We start from the raw sequence: 22,455 nt of genomic DNA, 5'->3' as shown, positions 1-22,455 counted from the left end.
CATGACCCAGGCCAAAAGCAGATGCTTAACCAACTGAGTCACCCAGGCACCCCTTGCTGAAAGATTTTTTAAGATACATCTGCAACCTAAAAACTCAGTTTCAAAATTTACGGAGTGAAAACTTTAGAAATGTAAGGAAAAATGAACCAGTTATGAGAGAGGATTTAACACATCTCTCCAAAATCAGTAGATCTTCCACTACACACTTATCAGAATGGCTAAAATTAAAAAAATATGTGGCACAAGGATGCAGAGCAATGGGAATTCTCATAGACTGCTGGCAGAGATGCAAAATAATGTGGCCACTCAAATCAGATTGGCAGTCTCTAAACATTAAACATACCATATGACCCCACCATCACTCCTGGGTGTTCACTCTAAATAGATGAAAACTCGTGTTCATATAAAAACCTGTACGTGAATGTTTATAGCAGCTCCATTCATAATCACCAAAATGTCTTCTTCTAACAGGCGAGTGAATAAGCAAATGATAGTGTTATCCACATGTGCAATAAAAAGGAATGAGTTACGTATGTAACAGTTTGGATAGATCTCAAAGTCCTATGCTAAGAAGCCCAAAAGTTACATACTCCATGATTTCATGTATTTGACATTCTTGAAAAAGCAAAACTATAGTGATAGAGGATAGATCCGTGGTTGTCAAGTTTGGGGGAAGGGGGGTGATTTGATTACAAAGAGGCTGTGCAGAGGTGTACCCTTCAGTGATGAACTTCTGGATTATGATTGTGATTATGATTGTGGTGGTGGTAATACGAACCCATACATAGGTCAAGAATCATGGAACTGGGGGCGCCTGGGTGGTTCAGTAGGTTGGGCCTCTGGTTTCAGCTCAGGTCCTGATCTCAGGGTCCTGAGATGGAGCCCCAAATAGGGCTCTCTACTCAGCAGGGAGCCTGCTTCCCCTTTTCACTCTGCCTGCTGCTCTACCTACTTGTGATTTCTCTCTGTCAAATAAATAAAATCTTTTTTTTTTTTTTTTAATCATGGAACTGCACCCCCTCCCATCTCATTTGTACTGTATAATAATGTTAAAGCAAGGGGCACCTGGGTGGTTCAGTGGGTTAAAGCCTCTGCCTTCGGCTCAGGTCAGGATCCCGGAGTCCTGGGATCGAGCCCCACATCGGGCTCTCTGCTCAGCGGGGAGCCTGCTTCCTCCTCTCTCTCTCTGCCTGCCTCTCTGCCTACTTGTGATCTCTGTCAAATAAATAAATAAATAATCTTTAAAAAAAGAAAAGCAATAAAATTGAAAATAGGGGCACCTGGCTGGCTCAGTCAGCGAAACATGTAACTTGATCTCTGGGTTGTGAGTTTTAGCCCCACACTCGGTGTGGTGATTACTTAGGAATAAAGTCTTTTTAAAAAAGGTGGAAAGGACGGAGGGGAGAAGTCAGAAAATGAGTGAAATAAAACTTAACTTTAGAAACCAGAAAACAAGGTAAGCTGAAAGAAGGGATTTAAAAGTTAAAAGCAGAAATTAATAAAATAGAAAACATATTTTGATCAATAAAATTAAAAGGTTCTAAAGTAAAAACCACTAAAAGGCAAACCTTTTAAAAATATAAAAATAGTAAGAAGTAACGAACAAAAATGTATAATGAGAATAATTTTTAGAAAGATAACGTACATATAGAGACTTTTTTAATTTGAAGGGAGTACTATTACAATTTGCTCCTAATGTGACTATATAGCTTCATTCCAATAAATTTGAAAGAACTAGATGAAATGTGAGGACCTTAAAAAAAAACATGGAACTAAAAATACATAAGAAGTAGAAAATGTGAACCATAAGAGACTATGGACTCTGAAAAACAATCTGAGGGTTTTGAAGGGACGGGGGGTGGGTGGTTGGGGTACCAGGTGGTGGGTATTATAGAGGGCACGGATTGCATGGAGCACGGGGTGTGGTGCAAAAATAATGAATACTGTTATGCTGGAAATAAAAAAAAAAAAAAAAGAAGTAGAAAATGTAAATAGACCAAGTAATTAAGGAGAAATTGGAAAGGTAGTATGAGAACTTCTTTTAAAAAGGTAAATACTGGGATGCCTGGGTTGCTCAGCTGGTTAAGCATTCGATTCTTGATTTCATCTCCGTTCATCTCAGGGTCGTGAAATCACGCCCTAAGTCAGGCTCTGCGCTCCACAGAGTGTCTGAGATTCCCTCTCCCTCTCCTCTGCCCAAAGATAGTACTAAAAAGTAATCACAACACAAAGTAAGACAGTTGTCATCGTAAATAAATGTTTTTGGACAAAAAGGAAACTAATGATCATCTACTGGCATGGTATTATAATTTACGAGAAGCTCAGTAAGCAGTCAGGGCACAACACCCTACGCCAATACCAAAAACCTTTTTATACACCAGCAATAACCAGTTAAGAAATGTATGGAGGAGAAGATCCCATTCGTGTAGAAATAAGGTTAACAGAGAAATGTGAAGGCGCCTATGAATAATAATAAAAAATAATCTATGCTGAAGGATATTAAAAAAGACTCACCCCAAATGGAAAGGCATGCCACAGTTCTAAGGGGAAGACCCAATACAGTTAATGTGTCCATTCCACCAAATAAACTTGTAAATTCAAAGCAATTTCATACAACCAAAACAAGGTTTTTAAATGGACAGGACAACCTGATCACAATTCTCATCTGGAAGACCATGCACAAAACATTATCGAAATCAAAGCAGTCCAGGGAGCCAAAGTTATGAAATAGTGTGGTACCAGCACAGGAATAATCAAATAGGTTAAAGGCACAGAGCAGAGAATCCAGGAACAGAGATATGTGTGTATACGCAGGAATTTAGTACTTGAATGCATTACAAATAGGTAAGGAAGACTTGAACTATTCAGTAAATTATGTTCTGATTAGTCATTACTTGGAAAACATTTTCTTCTTTCATACCATGGAAAAGAAATAAAATCCAGATGAAATACAAAAATAACTAGAAATATCAGAAAACGACTTTTAATAAATGGGGTGAGGAAGGCCCTCTTAAGCAAGATGCAAAACCCAGTCTCCACAAAAGAAAAACTGATAGATTTGTCCACACTAAAAAAAAAAATGTTAAAATTCTGGGGCGCCTGAGTGGTGCAGTGGGTTAAGTGTCCCACTCTTGGTTTCAGCTCAGGTCCTGACCTCACTGTCCTGAGATCAGGCTCCAAGCTCAGCATGAGTCTACTTGAGATTTTCTCCATCCCGTTTGTGCGTGCTTCCCTGCACTCACTCTCTCTCTCTGTTAAATAAATCTTAAAAAAAAAAAAAAAAAAAAGTCAAACTTCTGTACACAAATAGACAAAAGTTTGGGAAAATATGTAAAACCTAACAAGTTAAGCATAGTTAATAACCAGAGAAAAAAATGGACAAAGAATATAAAAATACTTTTATATAGAAAAACATAAACATTCAACTTCATAAGAAATCAAAAATTAAAGTCAAATAGTATTTCTCAGTCCTTGAAGTGGCAGATACAGAATGACTGATGACTGCTAGTGCTGGAGATTATGTGGGCAAAGAACACTCTTGTTGCTAAAGGAAGTTTAATTTCATACAGTTTTGGGGGTGGACAATTTGGCAGTGTATATCAATATTTAAAACGTGTCTAGCCTCTGGTTTAATAACCATGATTCTAAGCATCCAGCCTAAAGAAATATTTACACAAGTGTCCTAAAAGTCAGTAATAAGAATGTGTATTGAAGCATATTTTGAAATAATAAAAAAGAAACAATATAATTGTACATAAATGTGGAAATTATTGAATTAGGACTTATCAGTTCCTACCACGCAGTACTCTGCAGCAGATAAAAACAGCAGCTCTGTAGTATGGACATGGAAATATTTTTAAGATGTACTGATACAGGGCACGTCGCTGGCTCAGTCAGGAAAGCATGCAACTTGATATCAGTGTTGAGTTTGAGCCCCAGGGTGAGTGTACAGATTACCTAAAAAATAAGACAAAAAGGACATACTGATATGAAAAACAAGTCCTGCCATAATACTTATTGCACACTTTTTATGTTTATTTGGTTACAAACATCTGATATACATTTGGGTCTGTGCGTGCCTAGAAAATAATAATACATATCAAGCTGTTGACGGTGACTCTGCAGAAGGCAGTAGTACTATGTGGAGGGACAAACGGGGGCTTTTCATATTTTACTCCACTTTAAGTTATTTGATTTTTTTTTTCAATGTAGACTCCATGCCCAATGTGGAGTCCAATATAGGACTTGAACTCATGACCCTGAGTTCATCACAGAGACCTTGGAAAATACAAACATATAATCTGTCATCCTGTATGTTATGTCCTGTGTCCATTTATTTTTTTTAAATGTCTGTCCTAGTATCCATGTGGAAAATGAGCTTTACCATGTAACCTCTCAGAGCTTTGTACCCCTGGCAGCTTCCTACATAGTATATTCAAACTGCCTTTTTTTTTTTTTTAACCACAACCCACAGTAAAAATTATACTTTATACAAAGGAAAAGGTGATTGTCCTGGCCCACAAGTGCCTTGTGTGCACACAGAGCGAGGGGAAAATTTCATCAAACAGTTCTTACTGTACTTCTAGTGACACTCTAGTATGTTCTGTTCTGTTTCATTCCTTTAAAGAAAATTCTGTTTGCAACCCACTAAAGTAGGTTTCACAATCCACTATGGGGTCATGAGCTGTGGTATGAAAACACTGGGGAGAATGCTTCAGACATGTGTTCTGCCCACTCTTGACCAAACTGCAGCAGGTGTAAAATCACCTTTGCTTAGTTCCTCTATAGGGCAAAGTCCTTCTCCATTTGTGCATTCCTTGCAAAGCCCAGCTTTCTTGAGCTGGTAATTTATGTGAGATTCCCCTCTAAAAAAACAAAAACAAAAACAAAAAACCCTTTCGTTACAGTGAAAGCCCAAGTTTTCACACTGATGCGTCTATGCAGAATCTTAAAAATGTAATTTGATCAAAGAATTAAAAGGCAAATGTCTATGATTTAAGGCCTCACTTGATGTTGCTCACAAGGCACATAATGTACTTATTGTAAGGGTTGAAAGGGCTCATTCCCTCTTAGTACAGTTTGTAAATTTTAAACTAGTGTGAATTTAATAGTGAAAAACAGAAAAACAACCAAGCAGTTTAGATTTAAATAAGGACACCTCCTATAGATTAGATAATCATTAACTTTGTTCCTGAGTGACCAGTGAGGATTACTTTGACCAGTGGTTTATTTTAAGGTCTCCGAAAGACAATCCTCAACGTCCTTCATCGTGGAGGAGGCTTTTATCTCTATGCCAGAAATACCAAAAAAAAAACTTCACAAGGATCTTAAAACTGGATAATCCCAGGTCATTTTATCTTATATGATAAAATTTGGCCATGGTGTGAAAAAACAAAAATGCGGAGAGGGGATAGGAGAAGTGTTGTGTAAGGCTACAAACTTACAACAAGTACTAAGTAAGTCCTATAGATGTAATCGCAGTGTAGTAAATAAATGCAACAATTTTTTATTATAATCATCAAGCTTGCTAAGAGACTAGATCGTGATTACTCCTACCACTAAAAAGAAATGATAGCTGTGTGATGTGGTACAGGTACTGACTACCGCTACAATGACAATCATACAAATGTATCAAATCAATGCGTTGTACACCTTAAATTAACAAAATGTTATATGTCAAAAATATTTCAATTAAAAAAGAACCTAAAATCAACTTAGTAAATAGCTCTAATTTATTTACGCCAAAGTCCAACTAAATCTTTCTTAAGAAAGATTTACATTGGAGCGCCTGGGTGGCTCAGTTAAGCGCTCAACTATTGATTTCAGCTCAGGTCATGATCTCAGAGTCAGGTCATGATCTCAGAGTCATGGGGTTGAGCCCCACGTTGGGCTCTGCACTCAGTGGGGAGATGGCTTGAGATTTTCTCTCTCCTCTTCCTCTGCCCTTCCGCGTGCATGCTCTCGCTCTCTCAAATAAATAAATAAATAAAATGTTTTTTAAAAGAAAAAAGAAAAAGGAAAGCAGGAAAGAATCTAGTGCCTTGCTGTACATCAGGTAGGAGACATTTTCACATATTGTTCCAAGACTTGAAAACCTATGAGGGGTCAAAGGTGTTATCTTCATACCCTTTCTATCAGTCATACCCTGGTTCAAGCTACTGCTAAGAGTCAAGTGAACAGTTGGCTGTTTTTTGGGTTGATTGGCAAGAAAGGCAAATTTAAAGCTATGGAACATGGTTTTCTTGGTTTCCCGTTCCTTATGGATGCTTATATTATTTTCTATAGTTGCTCTCTTCTCCAATGAAGTTAATGTAATAATCTTGTAACTAAATAATAAGTTTAAATTGGCTAATCTTCAAAAATTTTGGTATAGATTTCCATTCATTTTTTATTTTTAACAATTAAATATAAAATTACATAACGTTTGCCAGGGGCACCTGGCTGGGTTGGTTAAGCGTTGGACTCTTAGTTTCGGCTCAGGTCTTGATCTCAGGGTCGTGAAGCCTACTTAAAAATAAATAATAACTTTTTGCAGAAATCACTCCTCATATACAGAGTGAAGTCCATAGTCTTCAAGGCCTGGGTTTTGAATACAACTGATAAGGTGAAGTTGGGTGTTTTCTTTCACTGATAGGAGCAGATTTACCCTGAACCTTTTACTGGGGCTTAAGATTTTAGTGCTTTAGGTTAAAATAAAGCCTCAGGCCTACAACCCTCAGTTGTCCATGATTTTGCCATACCTATAAGGTATTCCCTTTTTGTCCCAATTTCAACAAATGTGCGGCCAAAGCAAGCACTCAGGTATCTCCTTTTATAAACAGGACCAGCATGGAACTTTCCACTCACGGGAGCTAACTCTGTTCCTCAATTCACAGAGAGATTGTAATCACTTAGGGTTTGTCCCTGTCACTCTTCTCTACAACAAAAAGATGCCTCTCCGCCTATGTCTCGTCTCCCTCGTTCTCCCTTGAAGGAGAGTCAATGCGTCGCGCCTTGGCTGAGAAATGGGCCTTGCGGGCCGGCGGCCGTCTGACTAACAACGTTGAAGCTTCAGCCCTTGCCGGGGACTTCAGCGGAATCAGCAGCAGCTTCATCTCCTCAGGGACTTCAAAGGCCCATGAGGAAGAGACAGGGTCCCTGCCGGAATGAGGCGAGTCTTAACCTCCCAGGCCAAGATGTCTCCCTGAGGTGGGTTTTGAGGAGAAGCCGCTTCTGAGGAGAGCTCCCCCCACAGCACAGGGGCCTCAGGCCAGGGATGGCCCTGTGCAAGCCGTGGGGAGGACTCCGTGGCGGCAGGACTGACCCCGCCAAGGTGGGTCTCTCCCAGCTGAGTTTCCGTTCACGAGTCAGCGACTCCACACAAACAGCGCAGGAAGCGACCGCCTGGAGAACCGGAAGCCGAGACTGTGCTGCCGTGGAGGCCGCTGTGGAAAGAATTCGACTCTCCCGCCGTCGCTGAACGAGCCCCCTCGGACTGACCCTGAACTGAAGGGAAAGTGGGCAGGAAATAATTGTGGATTTTTAATTTCTGTAGAGCTCAACCTTCAAGAGAAAGGATATTAATTTTTTTTTTAGACTTTAATTCCTCCCTGAGAATTTAATAATGTGAGGCATTTCATACAGTTCAAATCAGGGCATTTTAATATATCCGGCATTTATTCTTTGGAATGGATTTATGCCTCATTTGAATTCATTGCATAATGTCCAGTGAGCTCTAGCGAATGAATGAATGCCTTACCTGGGAAAATCCAAGATGGAAGACAGACTGCGGAGTGCATTTTGAGGCCAGAGCATTGGGATGGGCTTGGGGGAGTTTAATCCGTGCTCCACGGAGACCCACTTCAGAGCCTTCGGGGTCCCATGGCTGAGCTCAGGAGGACTCACAAGGGGACGCTGATGAGGCCGGGGAGCACTCAACGTTTTCCCAGGAAGAATGGCTGCACTTGGGCAGGGCCAAGCTGTGTGTGTTAAGAAACCCAAATGTTAGAAACACTGGGGACGTCAGGAGAGAGACGTTTTCCCCCCTCCCTTCTTGGGTCAGCTGAAGTCCGTAAAGCTGAGTGTCTGATTTCTCAGAACTTCTAGGCTCTCAGCGTTCATTCTCCTTGTCAGGCGCCCTTCCTTCTCCCAAGATGGAGGGCCTTATTCTGCCTGTTTGAGGTCAGCAGGGGGGTTGTTCATCACACAGGCTCAGCTTCCTCCTTCTGGATATCTTCTGGATCCTGCCTGTCCCCACAGCCTGCCATTGCCTGGTAAGTCCATTCCATCCTGTGAAGGAAGAAGGCGCTATCCAAAGATAGTTTGGATTTGGCCCTCCTTCCTAGGCTGCAGCTCCCCTTGAAAAGTACTCAAGTGGCTACTTTAATCCCCTTTAGGGCCTATTGGGATTCCTTGAATAGGTTTCAGCTGGGTTCAGAACTTGGAAGAACAGTAGAATTAATTAGCATCCCCGAAACAACATACATTTGTCAAGAAAATATAATACTTAACCATGGCTTCTGTCCTTGGAGAGAATGACCATCTTCCTCAGTTCCAGTTAGAAATCCTAGGGAAATCACCTCACACCCATTAGGATGGCTACTCTAACAAACCAACAAACTCCAGAAAGTACCCACGGTTGGTCAGGACGTGGAGAAAGAGGAAGCCTTGTGCCCTGTTCGTGGGAATGTGACATGGTGCAGCCACTACTAAAAACAGTATGGAGTTTGTCCCAAAATTACAAATAGAACTATTATATGACCCAGCAACTCCACTTCTGAATATATACCTCAAAGAACTGAAAGCTGGGTCTCAAATATGTACTTGCACACCCATGTTCATGGCAACATTTGTCACAGTAGCCAAAATGTGGAAGGCACCCAAGCATCCACTGATGGATGAATGGATAAACAGAATGTGGTATATATATATATATGAGGTAATAGAAAATAGATATATTAGTCTTTACAATACATATATTTAAAATCTGTATACATGGGCTCCTGAATCCTGGCATCGGGCTCCTAAAACCCTTGTGATTTTCTAAGTGATAAGAGCACTAGAAGCATCTCTTGTTCTGATGAGGTGACTCTGGGTGGGCTTCCAGATGGCTCCTGGTTGGGGGCTGGTCACCAAAGAAACAAGACATAATTAGTAGCTTGGAGTTTTCAGCTCGGCTCCTCCTTCTCTAAAGAGAAGAGAGGGGCTGGAAATGGAGTTAATAATTGATCATGCCTACGTGAGAAAACCTCAAAATAAGTTCCAGTAGTATAGGCTTCTGAGAACTTCCAGGTCGATGAACACATCCATGTACCAGGAGGGTGTTGTGGGCCATACAGGGGACAGGATCTCCTGCCCTTAGAACTCTCCCAGACCTTGCCCTATGTATTTTTTTAATGTGGCTGTTCTTCCATATCCTTTGTTATATCCTGGTAGATAGAAGTAAGTGTCCCTGAGTTCTATGAGCTGTTGCAGTAAACAATTGAATCCAGTGGGGGCGGTCATGCAAACCTCTAGCTGTAGCCAAGTCAGACAGAAGACGTGGGTAAACTGGGGACCTACTCCTTGCTGTTGGCATTAAAAGTCTTGAGGGACTGAGCCCTTGCCCTGTGGGATCTGACGCTAACATGAGGCAGAGAGGTCAGAAGCAAGTTAAATTGCAGGATCCTCAGCTGGTGTAGCAGAATTGCTTGGTGGGGAAAAGCACTCACCCCTCCCATGTCAGAAGTGTGGTGAGCATGATAGTCCTATGGGAGTAAATACTGTTTTTTTTTTCTTTTTTTTTTTGTAAGACTTTATTTATTTATTTGACAGAGATCACAAGTAGGCAGAGAGGCAGGCAGAAAAAGAGGAGGAAGCAGGCTCCCCACTGAGCAGAGCCCGACTTGGGGCTTGATCCCAGGACCCTGGGATCATGACCTGAGCCGAAGGCAGAGGCCTTAACCCACTGAGCCACCCAGGCGCCCCAATACTGGTTTTTTTCTTATGCGATGTACAAGAGAGTAGTCACATGCACAGAGACAGGAAGTAGAATGACAGCAGCCAGAGCTGGGAGGAGGGGAAGTTGTTTAACGGGGTAAAGAGTTGCAGTTTTGCAAGCTGGATGCCTTCTGGTGGTTAGTTGCACAACAGTATGAATGTACTTAATACTACTGAACTGTCCATATAAAAATGAGTAAGATGGTAGAGTTTTTGGTTATTTGTATTTTACCACAATTTTTTTTAAATCCTGGGGGAGATTGTGATGAACGCCCCTTGCATCGGGGGCTCACTCTCGAAGCCATCAATTGTGGCCAGTGGGCAGTGTCCGCGCAGAACGCCTCCACTCCTATGAAGAAAGGAGCCCTGAGTGTCCACTGCTGCTGCCGCCAGCCTTCATATAATTTGAGACCAGTGAGATGCTGGAAAGCTCTGGAATCCTGTGGCTGAAAAATGTCTGTGGTAAAGAAAATCATAAATGAAACTGAAGAGTCATTGGAATTTTTGCAGAAGAAACAATTCTGTATTTTTTTTTTTTAACCAGTAAAAGAAAGAGGTGTCAACTCTCCGAGTTGTCTAAGCCGAGAAGAATGAAATTAATAAATCTCAGAAGTTCAATCTGAGATGCCAGGACAGGAAGGGCAAGAGAGACAGTCTTTATTTTTTTTTTTTTCTTTTTTTGCTGAAGCCCTAGGATACAGTGTTCTTACACGATCAGTATTTCCCAATGATATATGATCTTCTGAGTTCATTTAAGGTCATGTGCAATTTGCAGCAATAAGGATTTAGTGATTTTAAAATAAAAATGTCTTTCTTTTGTAATGTCACCTAGCACTTTGGTTCAGGATAAAAATGTTAATCATTGATTTTCTGTTGAAACTTGGTTTTCCACTGGGCCAATACCTCATACTGAGTAGTCTTACCCGCATGGGTGATGAACTGGAATGTCTGACAGACAGTGTACATCAGCAAAACAGCTAAGAGTTCTGATTATTGACAGAATTTGAATGAGGTCATCAAGCCAAACTATGCAAAGGAGGGGAAGGAGAGGGGATATATAGTGTTCGCTTTCTCAGCCCTCTGCCTTTCCTCTGTGAAGACTATCCCACTGTGGGATTAAGCTGATCCTACCTCACTTCAGTATTGGGGTGCTGCCAGTCCTACTGCTCCACACCCCTGGGTGCAGGAGTAGGTGTGTGACCCAAAGGCCCCAGAGTCCTTTCAAGGTGATTTTGAACTAGAAGCAAGGGAAGACAGTCCCTTCTCTCATGGCAAAGACGGGACAGTCCCTGGCCATGGTTTCAGGCCTGAGGAGAAAGCCAGTCTGAGAGAACAAAATGGTGTGAAAAGAAAAACAAAAATGGGGGACAAAAACATGTGCAAAATCACAGCTTACAGTGCGTGGGGGTTTTGTCCAGGTTGTCCTTGAAGCAAAGCCTCACCCTTGCCCACCGCCTTGAGGTTTGGCTCCCAGTTCCATGAATGGATTCATTTCTCCTCTGCCTGAGTTGGTCAGAGTTGAGTTTCTGTCATTTTCAGTGGAAAGAGTCCAGGGATGCAGCCCAGCGCATATCTGCATGGGACACCCAGCACCACAGGACAAGGAGAGTCCCTTGAAGATAAATCAGTGCAACATTAGGCTACTGACTTCCCTTCCTGAGAAAACAGGGAGTCGCAGGAAGTAGGCTTGAACACTGGACTCTGCCTTCTGCTCCATCATTAACTGCACCATCTAAATGATTTATATTCTAGAATTCCATAAAACGAGGGAGCTAGACAATACCATCCAAAGGGCATTTCAGCTTATATTCTTTCAACTATCGAAATGTCAGTTTGATTTATGCTACTGAGTCTTCTCTTGGTTTTGACCCCAACTCTGCCTTTAACTCTTTGCCTAAGTCTTGCTCATTTTTAAAAAAGATTTTATTTATTTATTTTTCAGCAAGAAGGAGAGAGAGAGAGCACACAAGCAGGCAGAGAGGCAAGCAGAGGCGGAGAGAGAAGCAAGCTCCCTGTCGAGCAAGGAGCCCGATGTGGGACTCAATCTCGCAGGACCCTGGGATCATAACCTGAGCCGAAGGCAGCGGCTTAACCCACTGAGCCACCCAGGCATCCCAAGTCTTGCTCATTTTAACAGGGTTTAAACGTTAGTCCTTCCTGTGTTGGCTAGAGGGAGTAAGACACGAAGAGATGGTGCACCCTGTATCTCCCCAGCTGAAATATCAGATATTTAATAAAGAGAGGATACCTGTTATTGACATTATAGGGCATAAAAAGAAGGCAGAAGAAAGAAGAATCACCAACTGTCCTTGGCATTTTCTGCTCCTGAGGCTCAATGCTACTATGCACGGGCTGATGTTTTCTTGCAGGACAGAAGTGGCTGAAAATGCAGGGGATATGCAGACAGAGTTGAGTTCTGCTGTTTGGGCAGTGGTTGGAGTTGCTACTTTGGAAGGCTTGGAAAAACTCCCGGTGTAGGTGTGATTTCCCCCAACCTAACTATGTAAGAGCCTCTCAACAGCCTGGGATTGTTGTTCTTAAACAAAACACTTTGGGATTTCTCTGTTTTTTTCAGGAAATATCTCATCTGTGTTGTGAGGAAGGGGAGTAGTGTCGTGTCTCTTGAATAGGATATGTCCCTCTGAAAAATATGCTTGCTTGTTCCTTTGAAGCATGTGTGTGTGTGTGTGTGCGCGCGCGCTCAAGAAGTTAAAGATTATCATTGGTTGACCCATTAACTTTCAGTTTTTGTTTGTGCTGGGAGAAATTTAAAAATGGGTCAGAGGATTCCTTACAATAATTCTGCTTTCAGAGAGTTGGCTGAACTTCATAGCAAAAAGCCTTTGTTGGCTGCCTGCTAAGGAGTGAGCTCCACCAGTTCCGGGCCTGAAGCTACCTGGACTGTGGGGACGTCTTATTCTCAGACAGATGGGGGAGGTCTGTATTTATATTGACATTGTATTTAGTAAAGAATAGAGAAGAAGAAGCCCATTCTCTAGTTTCTCTCTCTTGGTGTACTCTCATTTTCCTTTCCTGGTGATAGAAAGAATCAAAGGGTGGAATGGTTCCAAGTAGAGAGACAGCTACAAATTTGGTTGTCCCTAAAGTAGCTGATCTCACAGTTTCTTCTGAGCAAGCAAGACAGGAACTTGAGCAGTTCTGGCCCCTCCATGGGCTCACCTACTCCCACCTTCTGCTACAACCCATCAAACAGAATCTTCTCGTCAGATCTTATCCCTGGTATATTTCTTCCTCTGGCCCATGGAGAGGAGTAGATTGAACAATCATCAGCTTAATTCGTTTATCTTGCTTAGTTATACAAAAGAAAGAAAGAAAAGGAGAACAAGAGTGTGTGTGTTTGTGTGTGTGTGTGTGTATGCGCGCGCGCGCACGCACGCACGTGTGCATGCCCCAGGCACACACACAGACCCGTGTGTATGCATGTGCACATATATTCATAGGGCTTTTATTTCTGTTTGTTTTTTTTTTACATTCTTAATCAAAATTTGCTTGGTATCTATTATGTACAATAAAAAAGCAAGATGTAAAACAGTGCTTATGTTACCTTATGTGTAATAGGGAGAAAGGGAATAATTATATATTTATATTTGCTTGTATTTGCTGAAGAAACTTGAAAAGACACAAAAGGAAATGACAAAGGTATCTACTAGTGGAGTTGAGATAGGAGCTAGCTGGGTGGAGGATGAGGAAATGTTCACTGTACATCTTTTATATGTTTGATTTTTGAACCATGTGAATGTATTATCAATTCAAAAAATAGACTCAGTACCTAAAGTAAAAGTGTCTCAAAGTTGGACATTCTCTGCCTATGCTCTGAATTTCTATAATGTTTGAACACTTTATTTTTATTTTAAAAAATATTTTATTTTTTTATTTGAGAGAAACAGAGAGAACATGAGCAGGGGTGGGGCAGAGGGAGAAGCAGGCTCCTTACTGGGCAGGGAGCCCAACATGGGGCTCAATCCCAGAATCCTGGGATCCTGACCTGAGCGTAAGGCAGATGCTCAACTGACTAAGCCACTCAGGCACCCATATTTGAACATTTTAAAAGCAATCATGTTTAAATATGCCTCGGGAAAATTACACATGCTGTTAACATTTTTCCTAGGTACAGAGATCCAAGAAGACAAAGGCAAAGTGCCAGATATTTCCCTGAGGACCAAGACTGTGTATAAATGCACCGAGTTCAAAAAGTAGGGAAGAAGAGGGACTCTTCCAACCACTGGGTTTCTAATACAAACGTCTCTACATTTAGATCACCGGTGCTTCTCCTCGGAGTCACCCTCTGCCACCCTGCTTCTATACTCGCAATTCCAGAAGGACTGAAGACCAGCCTAACAGCAGCAGCTAACTTGCTGGTAAGTGGATGAAATCAGCTGATAATGAGCTTGGGATGGAAAGGGACCACAGATCTACAGAAAAAAATGGGGGAAGGGTAACCAAGGCTGTTGGGGATACCTTGGACCAGTTCCGGGGCTGGCAGAACAGGGGAGCAATGCCTGTCAAAAGGCACGGGAACACTCATATGAAGTTCTTGCCTACACTTTGGAGAGGTCGCAGCATTTTCCTGGAGGAGCGGAGGTGGGGCTAAGTGGGGCAAATGCAACTCCCTCCCCAGCCTATGCCCTTTCCTTTCTAGATCTCAGATCGCCCAGGGTTCAGTTTGTATTTTCTGAGCTTGTGGGAGAATTTAAATAATCTTGCTGACACCTCGAAGTGATCTTTATTTATTTATTTTTAATTTTAATTTTTTAAAATTTACTATTATCGTATAATGTATTCTTTCAAGAGTACATCAGATTCAAGAATCAAGATTCATCAGTCTTCTGTAATACCCAGTGCTCGTTAGAACACATACCCTCCCCAATGTCCATCACCCAGTATTTTTGAAGTTTTTCTTTATTTGCGAGAGAGGGAGAGAGTGCACAAACAGGAGCAGCAGCAGGCAGAGGCAGAGGGAGAAGCAGACTCCCTGCTGAACAGGGAGCCCAAAGTGAGGCTCGATCCCAGGACCCTGAGATCATGACCCGAACTGAAGTCAGACATTTCACCAACTGAGCCACCCAGGTGCCCCCTGAAGTCATTTTTGAAAGCAAGGAAGTGTGTATAAGACAAAGGGTATGTTCTGGGGACTCAGAACACAATGGTCTGTTATCTTCTTGGGTTGATTGACCAGACTCTTGGTGACCCTAGACAAATCCTTGATCTGGGTTTCCGTTCTCCTTCTGCCAGGTGGGACCAGGTGTTAGTCCTCAGCAAGAGGTAGCAGCCGTGGAGCCACAGAGGGCAGGACCAGCCCTAACCATCCCTTTTCCTCATCAGAAGCTGGAGGAGTTGCAGTAAATGCCTGAGATCTACCATGTGAATGCTGTAAACAGTCCAGGACAGATGTAAGACACACCAGAAGTAGTTCAGTTTCATACCTGAGAAGCATCCCTTGGTGTTTGAAAGAGGACAGGTGCTTTTCATTTTATTCTTCAGAAGCACACTTGGTCATTTTCTTCCATCTGTAACCTTGGCATTTAGAGTGCAGACAGTTTCCTGCGACCCCTGAGTTCCAAAGGGTCAGTCTACCTGGTTAGTAATGCAAGGAAGTTTAGTCATGCTTAGAGATTTGAGACTCGGGGCCAGCCTGGCACCAGGTCATCCCGTGTAACCTGAGGATTTTTGGCGATATGAGTTACAGGGTTGCCAGGACCGACATCATCAATATAAAGATGGTTATCAATGAAAAAGTCTTCAATCTTTCATCCGCTTCCTCAGTTCTGTAAACTTCCACTCCAATCCTCAGGCAGTCAAAGGGGAGGGACTTCATGGGATTATAGGGGGAAGTCATTTTCCTTCCTGCTGCCCCAGGACAATGCTGGGAGAGGCCGGCTCTGAGAATGTGTAGGTGGATGATTCGAGAGGACGTTCCAAGATTCCTTGCGGCTCTGCAGGCACTCTGTCTCCACCCCCTGCCCCCTGCTCCTCTATCGACCCCTTCTTCCCTGACAAAATGCATCGCTTCCACAACCTGCAACTCACCGAGGGCTGCCGTGAACTCTGGGGGTTGCACCAGGTCAGGGTAGTGCGGACAGGTCCAGTGCCAGTGAGAGGTTTGCTGAGTCCCCCTTGCAGCCTCCCTTACCAGTGAAAACATGTGCCTAGAATTCTAATTGCACGGCGACGTGTTCATACTCGATGCAGAAGGAAGCCTTCCAGTCTCAGCACATGCCTGGGCAGGATGGGCCCCAGCAGTCCCCATGTGGCAAAGTGGTAGGCCAGGATCACCAGACTTTCTCAGGGTCGAATGCCTGTCCCCACCTACTCTTTAAAAATAATCAACTTAAAAAAAAATTAACTTATCTATTTGAGAGAGAGAGAGCGTACACATGAGCATTCGGGAGGGGTGGGGGGAGGGGCAGAGGCCAAAGCAGACTCCCCGCTGAGCAAGGACCGCCCCCCCCGATGTAGGACTTGATCCCAGGACCCTGAGATCATGACCTGAGCCAAAGGCAGATGCTTAACTAACTGAGCCATCCAGATACCCCTAAAAATAACCGACTTTTAAAAAATGATTATTGTTTTTAATATTCACTATAGAAAATTCTGGAGCATTAGGAGATGCAAGTTCTTTTTCCTAGCAACAAAGACTGTCAGCCTTGTTAATTCCTTCTTCCTGCCCTGGACATTTGCTCAAAAAGTATTACCAAGCGCGTATGGTGCTGATGCTGGGGGGACGGTGTGAATAGGGCAGGTGTGGTCTCAGTTCTCAGAGCACGTGTGTTCTAGTGAGAGGGTGGACAGTGACTAAGTATACGAGTATTTCAGAGACTGGCAAGTTCTGAGAGAAATAACGTAGGAAATATGGTAAGGGGCCGAAGGGTCTGCTGGGGCTACTGTGGCTGAGGTAACCAGGCAAGACGTGGGAGGTGGTGTGAACTGTGGGATGGGCAGAGCCCGCCTTGGGGAGGCCAGAGAATGCTAGGAAGGGAAAGAGCTTGAGAGGCTTCCAGGACTGATGGAGTAAAAAGGAGCCAAGAGGGGGACCAAGGGCCAGGCCAGGTATTATCTTGTGGGCCTGTTAGGAATTTGGGTCTTTTTCTAAAGGTAATGGCCCAATGTTAAAGGCTTTAAGCAGCGCAGTTATAACATCTACTTCATGTGTGTTTTTTTCTGTGTGTTTTTTAAACTGTTGCTCTGTTTGAAGAATGGATTCTAAGAGGGCAAAGTGAAAGCAAGGGGGCCAGGTCTAGGAGTCTGGGAAGAGAGAGACCATGGGACCTTGGCTAGGCAAGCAGAGACAGAGAGAAGTGATGGGGTGGAGAAAAGTTCTGAGGTTTAATAGACTTGCTAAGAGATTAAATAGGATGGTGAGGGAAGGTGTGGTGTACCCTCCTCTGAAACCTTGCAGAATGGGGTGGGGAATCATTTATTACTAAAGGCAAGCAGCAAGGCACCTGTGTGGTTCAGTCATTCGAGTGTCTGACTCTTGATTTCAGCTCAGGTCATGATCTCAGGGTCATGAGATCGAGTCTCTCATCAGGCTCCGCTCTCAGGGGGAGTCTGCTTGAGATTCTCCTGCTCCTTCTGCCCCTCCCCCATGCTTGCACGCCTGGGCACGGGCTCTGTCTGTCTCTCAAATAAATAAATAAACCTTAAAAAAAAAATAAAGGCAAGCAGCTTTCTGTCCCTAGAGGAAGAGAGTTCAACCTTGGGACCGACCTCTTTGGTTTAGGAAAATTATCATAGTAGATCTAGTATTTATTTATTAATTAAAAGATTTTTATTTATCTATTTGAGAGACAGAGTGTGAGAGAGAGCGTGAGAGGAGAGGAGGTCAGAGGGAGAAGCAGACTCCCCGTGGAGCTGGGAGCCCAATGCGGGATTCGATCCTGAGACTCCGGGATCGTGATCTGAGCCGAAGGTAGTTGTTTAACCAACTACCACGCCTGGCGCCTGGGAGCCACCCAGGTGTCCAGATCTAGTATTTATAATCTCAGTCTTTCTCAGTCAACAGATCCTTGTGAGCTTACCCTGGACTAGACATTCATCTAGGTGTACCAGCAAATCCACAGACTCTGAATTCTACCACACAGGGTATAGGTGGAGGGGCCAAGGACAGGCTTCCCTGAAATGTTCCACTTTGGCATATTGATTATTAAAAATAAAATTTTCTTGCGCAAGAAGGACACTCAGCCCCTCCCCCATCCCCCTGAAAGCAGGAAATAACACTCTCCTCTGAAAAGTCCCCTCCCCTACCAGGCCGTAAAGAGACATCCTTTTCACGAGAGATGGAAAATTTAGAGCAGAGAAGCCTGAATGAACAACCTTTGTTACTTTTTACTAATCTAATTTGCTACCCTAGCCCAAACTCAGCTGAGAATTCCTTTGTAAGTGAAGCTCCCAGTTAACTTCTCTTTGTCTTGTCAATTTCTCACAGGTTTATTGTCTCTTTGTCTAAGAAGTATGAAATCTGCCTGCTTTGGTCATTTCTTGGGTCCCCATTTCATTACTGAACCTCCATGAGCATGTAATAAAACTCTGCTTTTTCCTCCTGGGAATGGGTCTCATGTCAATTTAATTCTTAGTCCAGCTGGAAGATCCTGAAGGACAGAGAAGAATTTCTCCTTCCCTTCATACACATGAATAAATAATAAGTGGATGAATTCTATTGCATGGGCAAGATGATTCATGCTTTGGAAAAAAGAGAAATGTTAGCAGGGTAAGAGTAATCAGGAGCCCCAGGTGTTGAGGGCGAGGTTTTGATATTATCAAGGTGATCATGGCAGGCCTCACTGAGCTGATGACATCTGCAAAATAGGAAAAGATTCTCTATAAACGTATCAAACCGCAGACGCTGTGGGAGGGCAAGGACCATGCCTGCAGTCTTTGAGGTACATGGTAGGAATGCAGTATTTGTGGAATGAATAAATGGGACTGAATGAATGCATTTGTTAATGTTCTGGTTTGGGACTATAAATTTTTGCCCAAGTTGTGAGTAGGAACTGTGACCCCAACGAGGGGACCCTTTTAATTTAAGTGGCTAAATCCTTGTTATGTTTGCAGAATGGAGCTGGTTCATGGTTGCAGTGATGGAAAGTGGCTTTTGTTTTCATTTGATTTTTTCATACTGAGTATATTCCTATGTCATTAAAAGTCTTCGTAGGAGGGTGCCTAGATGGTTCTTTCCGTTGAGAGTTTGACTCTTGATTTGGCTCAGGTCCTGATTCCAAGGTCCTGGGATCGAATCCTGTGTCTGGCTCCACGCTCAGCAGGGAGTCTGCTAGATTCTTTCTCCTTCTGGCTCTCCTGCTCATGTTCTCCCCCTGACTCTCCTGCTCATGTTCTCCCTCTGTCTTTAGTAAATAAATCTTAAAAAAAATAATAAAGGTCTTCGCATGCATCACCTGTAATAGCGGTACAGCAGTTCAGCACGTGCATAAATCATGATGTATTGAGCTCGTCTCCCCATGCTTCTCAGTCACTGCCCTCCAGCCTGCCTTTCCTCCATTTCATCTCTAGGATTGCAGAAATGGCTCTCATTTGCAGCTCTGAATCCTTGCTATTTTTTATTAATCTTCGCTGCCTTTCTGTACCAAACGTAAGGTAGTCAATCAGTTAGGTAAAACCACCGTCTGTTTCTGAAGCAGTGTGTGTTGGAGTTGGGATTTAGTTTGGGGGATGAGAAAAAGAAGGAGCAGGAACGGGAAGTTCTGAGTCCTCCACGGGCTCTGTCCCCATTTACCCTGGCTTTCCTTTGTCTGGTATTTGCTCTGGTCCCCAGAAAGAAAATAAAAGGAGAGGCACCCACCTGGCTCAGTGGGTAGAGTGCATGACTCTTGATCTCGGGGTCGTGAGTTTGAGCCCTACGCTGGATGTAGAGATTACTTAAAAATAAAATCCTAAAAACAAGTAAATAAATAAAAGGAAAAAATAAAATCACCACCACATCACTAACACTACAGTAGTCATTCTGAGACTTGATGATTTCTATAATAGGTACACGTAGACTTTGGTTTTTTTTTTTTTTTTAATTTATTTGATACAGTGAGAGAAAGAGAGAGAGATCAACAGCGCACAAGCAGGGGGAGTGGCAGAGGGAGAAGCAGGCTTCCCGCTGAACAGGGAGCCCAATTCAGGGCTTGATCCTGGGTCCCTGAGATCACGACCTGAGCGGAAGGCAGACACTTAATCCACCGAGCCGCCCAGGCACTCTGACACATATAGACCCGGACAGGTGATTAAACAAGTGCTCTGCAGCCATTTTCATGCCTCTGTGAAACCCTGGCGTGAGGTAGCCCAGGTGAAGAATGCTGATCCAAAAATGCACCTGTGAGTCCGGCTGGGTGTGGCGAACACCATGTCTACACACCAGATGGATGGTGGCAAGCAGTTTTGCTCCTTTCCTTAAAAAACAGTACTGAAATAAGTACATTCTCAGGTTAAAAAAAAAAAATCCTAATGCCTTTACCATACCAGAATCTTTTCAGGCTGTCGAAGATACAAGCGGTGTGCAGTCCCCTGTGTAATTTTGCCCACTGGTCCACAGAGAATATTTCTCTTAAAATGATTCCCTTAGAGCTTTTACTTGTGCAAAGCTTGCAGTAGAATGCTCTCTATACTGATCATATAAAAACAGAGGACAGAGGACACCTGAGTGGCTCAGTCAGTTAAGCATCTGCCTTTGGCTCAGGTCATGATCCTGGGATCTTGGGATAAAGCCCCACTTTGGGCTCCCTGCTCAAAAAATGGATGCACCTTGAGGACATTGTGCTAAGTGACATAAGCCAGTCACAGAAGACAAGTTCTGTATGTTCCACTTACAGGAGATACTCGGAGCCATTGAGTGCATAGGGACAGAAAGCAGAATGGTGGTTTATAGGGGTTGGGGGAAGAGGAGTGGGGACCTACTGTTCAATAGGTATAGTCAGAGTTTCAGTGGGGAAAATGAAAAAGTCTGGCGGTGGAGGGTGGTGATGGTTGCCCAACACTGGATGTACTCATGCCACTGAACTACCCTTAAAAATGGTTAAAATGGGGGGGCGCCTGGGTGGCTCAGTGGGTTAAAGCCTCTGCCTTCGGCTCAGGTCATGATCTCAGGGTCCTAGGATCGAGCCCCATATCGGGCTCTCTGCTCAACAGGGAGACTGCTTCCCTTCCTCTCTCTCTGCCTGCCTCTCTGCCCACTTGTGATCTCTGTCTGTCAAAGAAAAAAATAAAATCTTAAAAAAAAAGAAATATATCTAAAAAATGGTTAAAATGGTAAATTTCATGTTACGTATATTTTATCTCAATTTTTTAAAAATGAAGCAAAGTAGGGGACAAAAATAAACTGAGGTAAGCAAAATGAGTAGGATGAGTAACTTTTTCTGTCTTTTGGGGTCAGAATGAAGAATGTTATAGGACTTTGACTTTTTGTTTCTTTTTTGCTACTTAAACTACAATGACTCCCTTGTCCATCTCTCATTTCCTCTGGGAATAATGAATGATACAGAAGAAGGATCTTCAGCTCCAGCTACAAAAAGGGCAACAGAAATAATCTCACCTCATTCCAAATGGGATTCTTCTCTCTTCAGTTGCCTTCTCTCCTCATGCCTCTGGAAATGGAACGGCCAATCTGACTGGAAACAGCAGCATTTTCACGTGTGTATAATAAGGGCCCAATAAAAACTCTTCTGGAAATTAACATTTACAACACATGTCTTTCATAAAGAAGCTTCTTTTTACCTACTCAACACAGGCCACTAAAAGGGAATAGGGACCTTCCTGAAATGCAGGAATTCCCCGGGCTGTCCTTGTACATCTGTATTGAAAAATCAGCAGGAGAGACTTAGAACCAGTTACCAAAGGTATTTGTGCACAGAGTGTGAGGAAGAAACAGAAAGAAGTGGATTCTCTCTAGGATGAAAAAGAGGCTCCCTTGTGCTGGGCGGAAGAGAGACATTGAGGCAGAGGTCTACAAGTCTGTAGAGGGCAAAACAGAGTCTCTCACGTCAAGCAGGAGCCTGTGTCAAGCAAGGACCCATGTTTAGCAAAGACGCAGACAGTTAAGTTAAGGTACTACAGCTAGGAGATATCACCGAGACCAATGTCAGCTGACACCCCAGAACTGAGAAGCAGCAGGACCAGAGGAGGTCTGCAGAGACCCAAAACTGATTAAATCCCTTTGAAAAGGGGAGGATTTGGGAGTAAACTGTCAGAATCTTCAGACTTGACACCTCTATGTCTGACCACTTAAAAAAGGCAGTTGTTGCCAAAGGCTCTGCCTGATTGATCTCCGAACAGAACTGGAAGCCTTCCCTGCTTGAACATCAGAAGCAGTAAGTGCCAAGAATTGACCTGGACCAGGCTGTGGCCTTATCTCAGCTTCACACCCACAGACTGACTTCGCATTTGGTTCATTAACTTCCTGCTCCCTTCTGTTATCCTGTTTGTTGCGTGGTTTGTCTTCTGTCCTACTCTGTGCACTGTGTAAGAAGCCAATTGAATCAC

Source organism: Mustela erminea, chromosome 12 (assembly GCF_009829155.1).
Source record: "Mustela erminea isolate mMusErm1 chromosome 12, mMusErm1.Pri, whole genome shotgun sequence".
Taxonomy (NCBI): domain Eukaryota; kingdom Metazoa; phylum Chordata; class Mammalia; order Carnivora; family Mustelidae; genus Mustela; species Mustela erminea.
Note: the sequence above shows the minus strand (reverse complement) of the source record.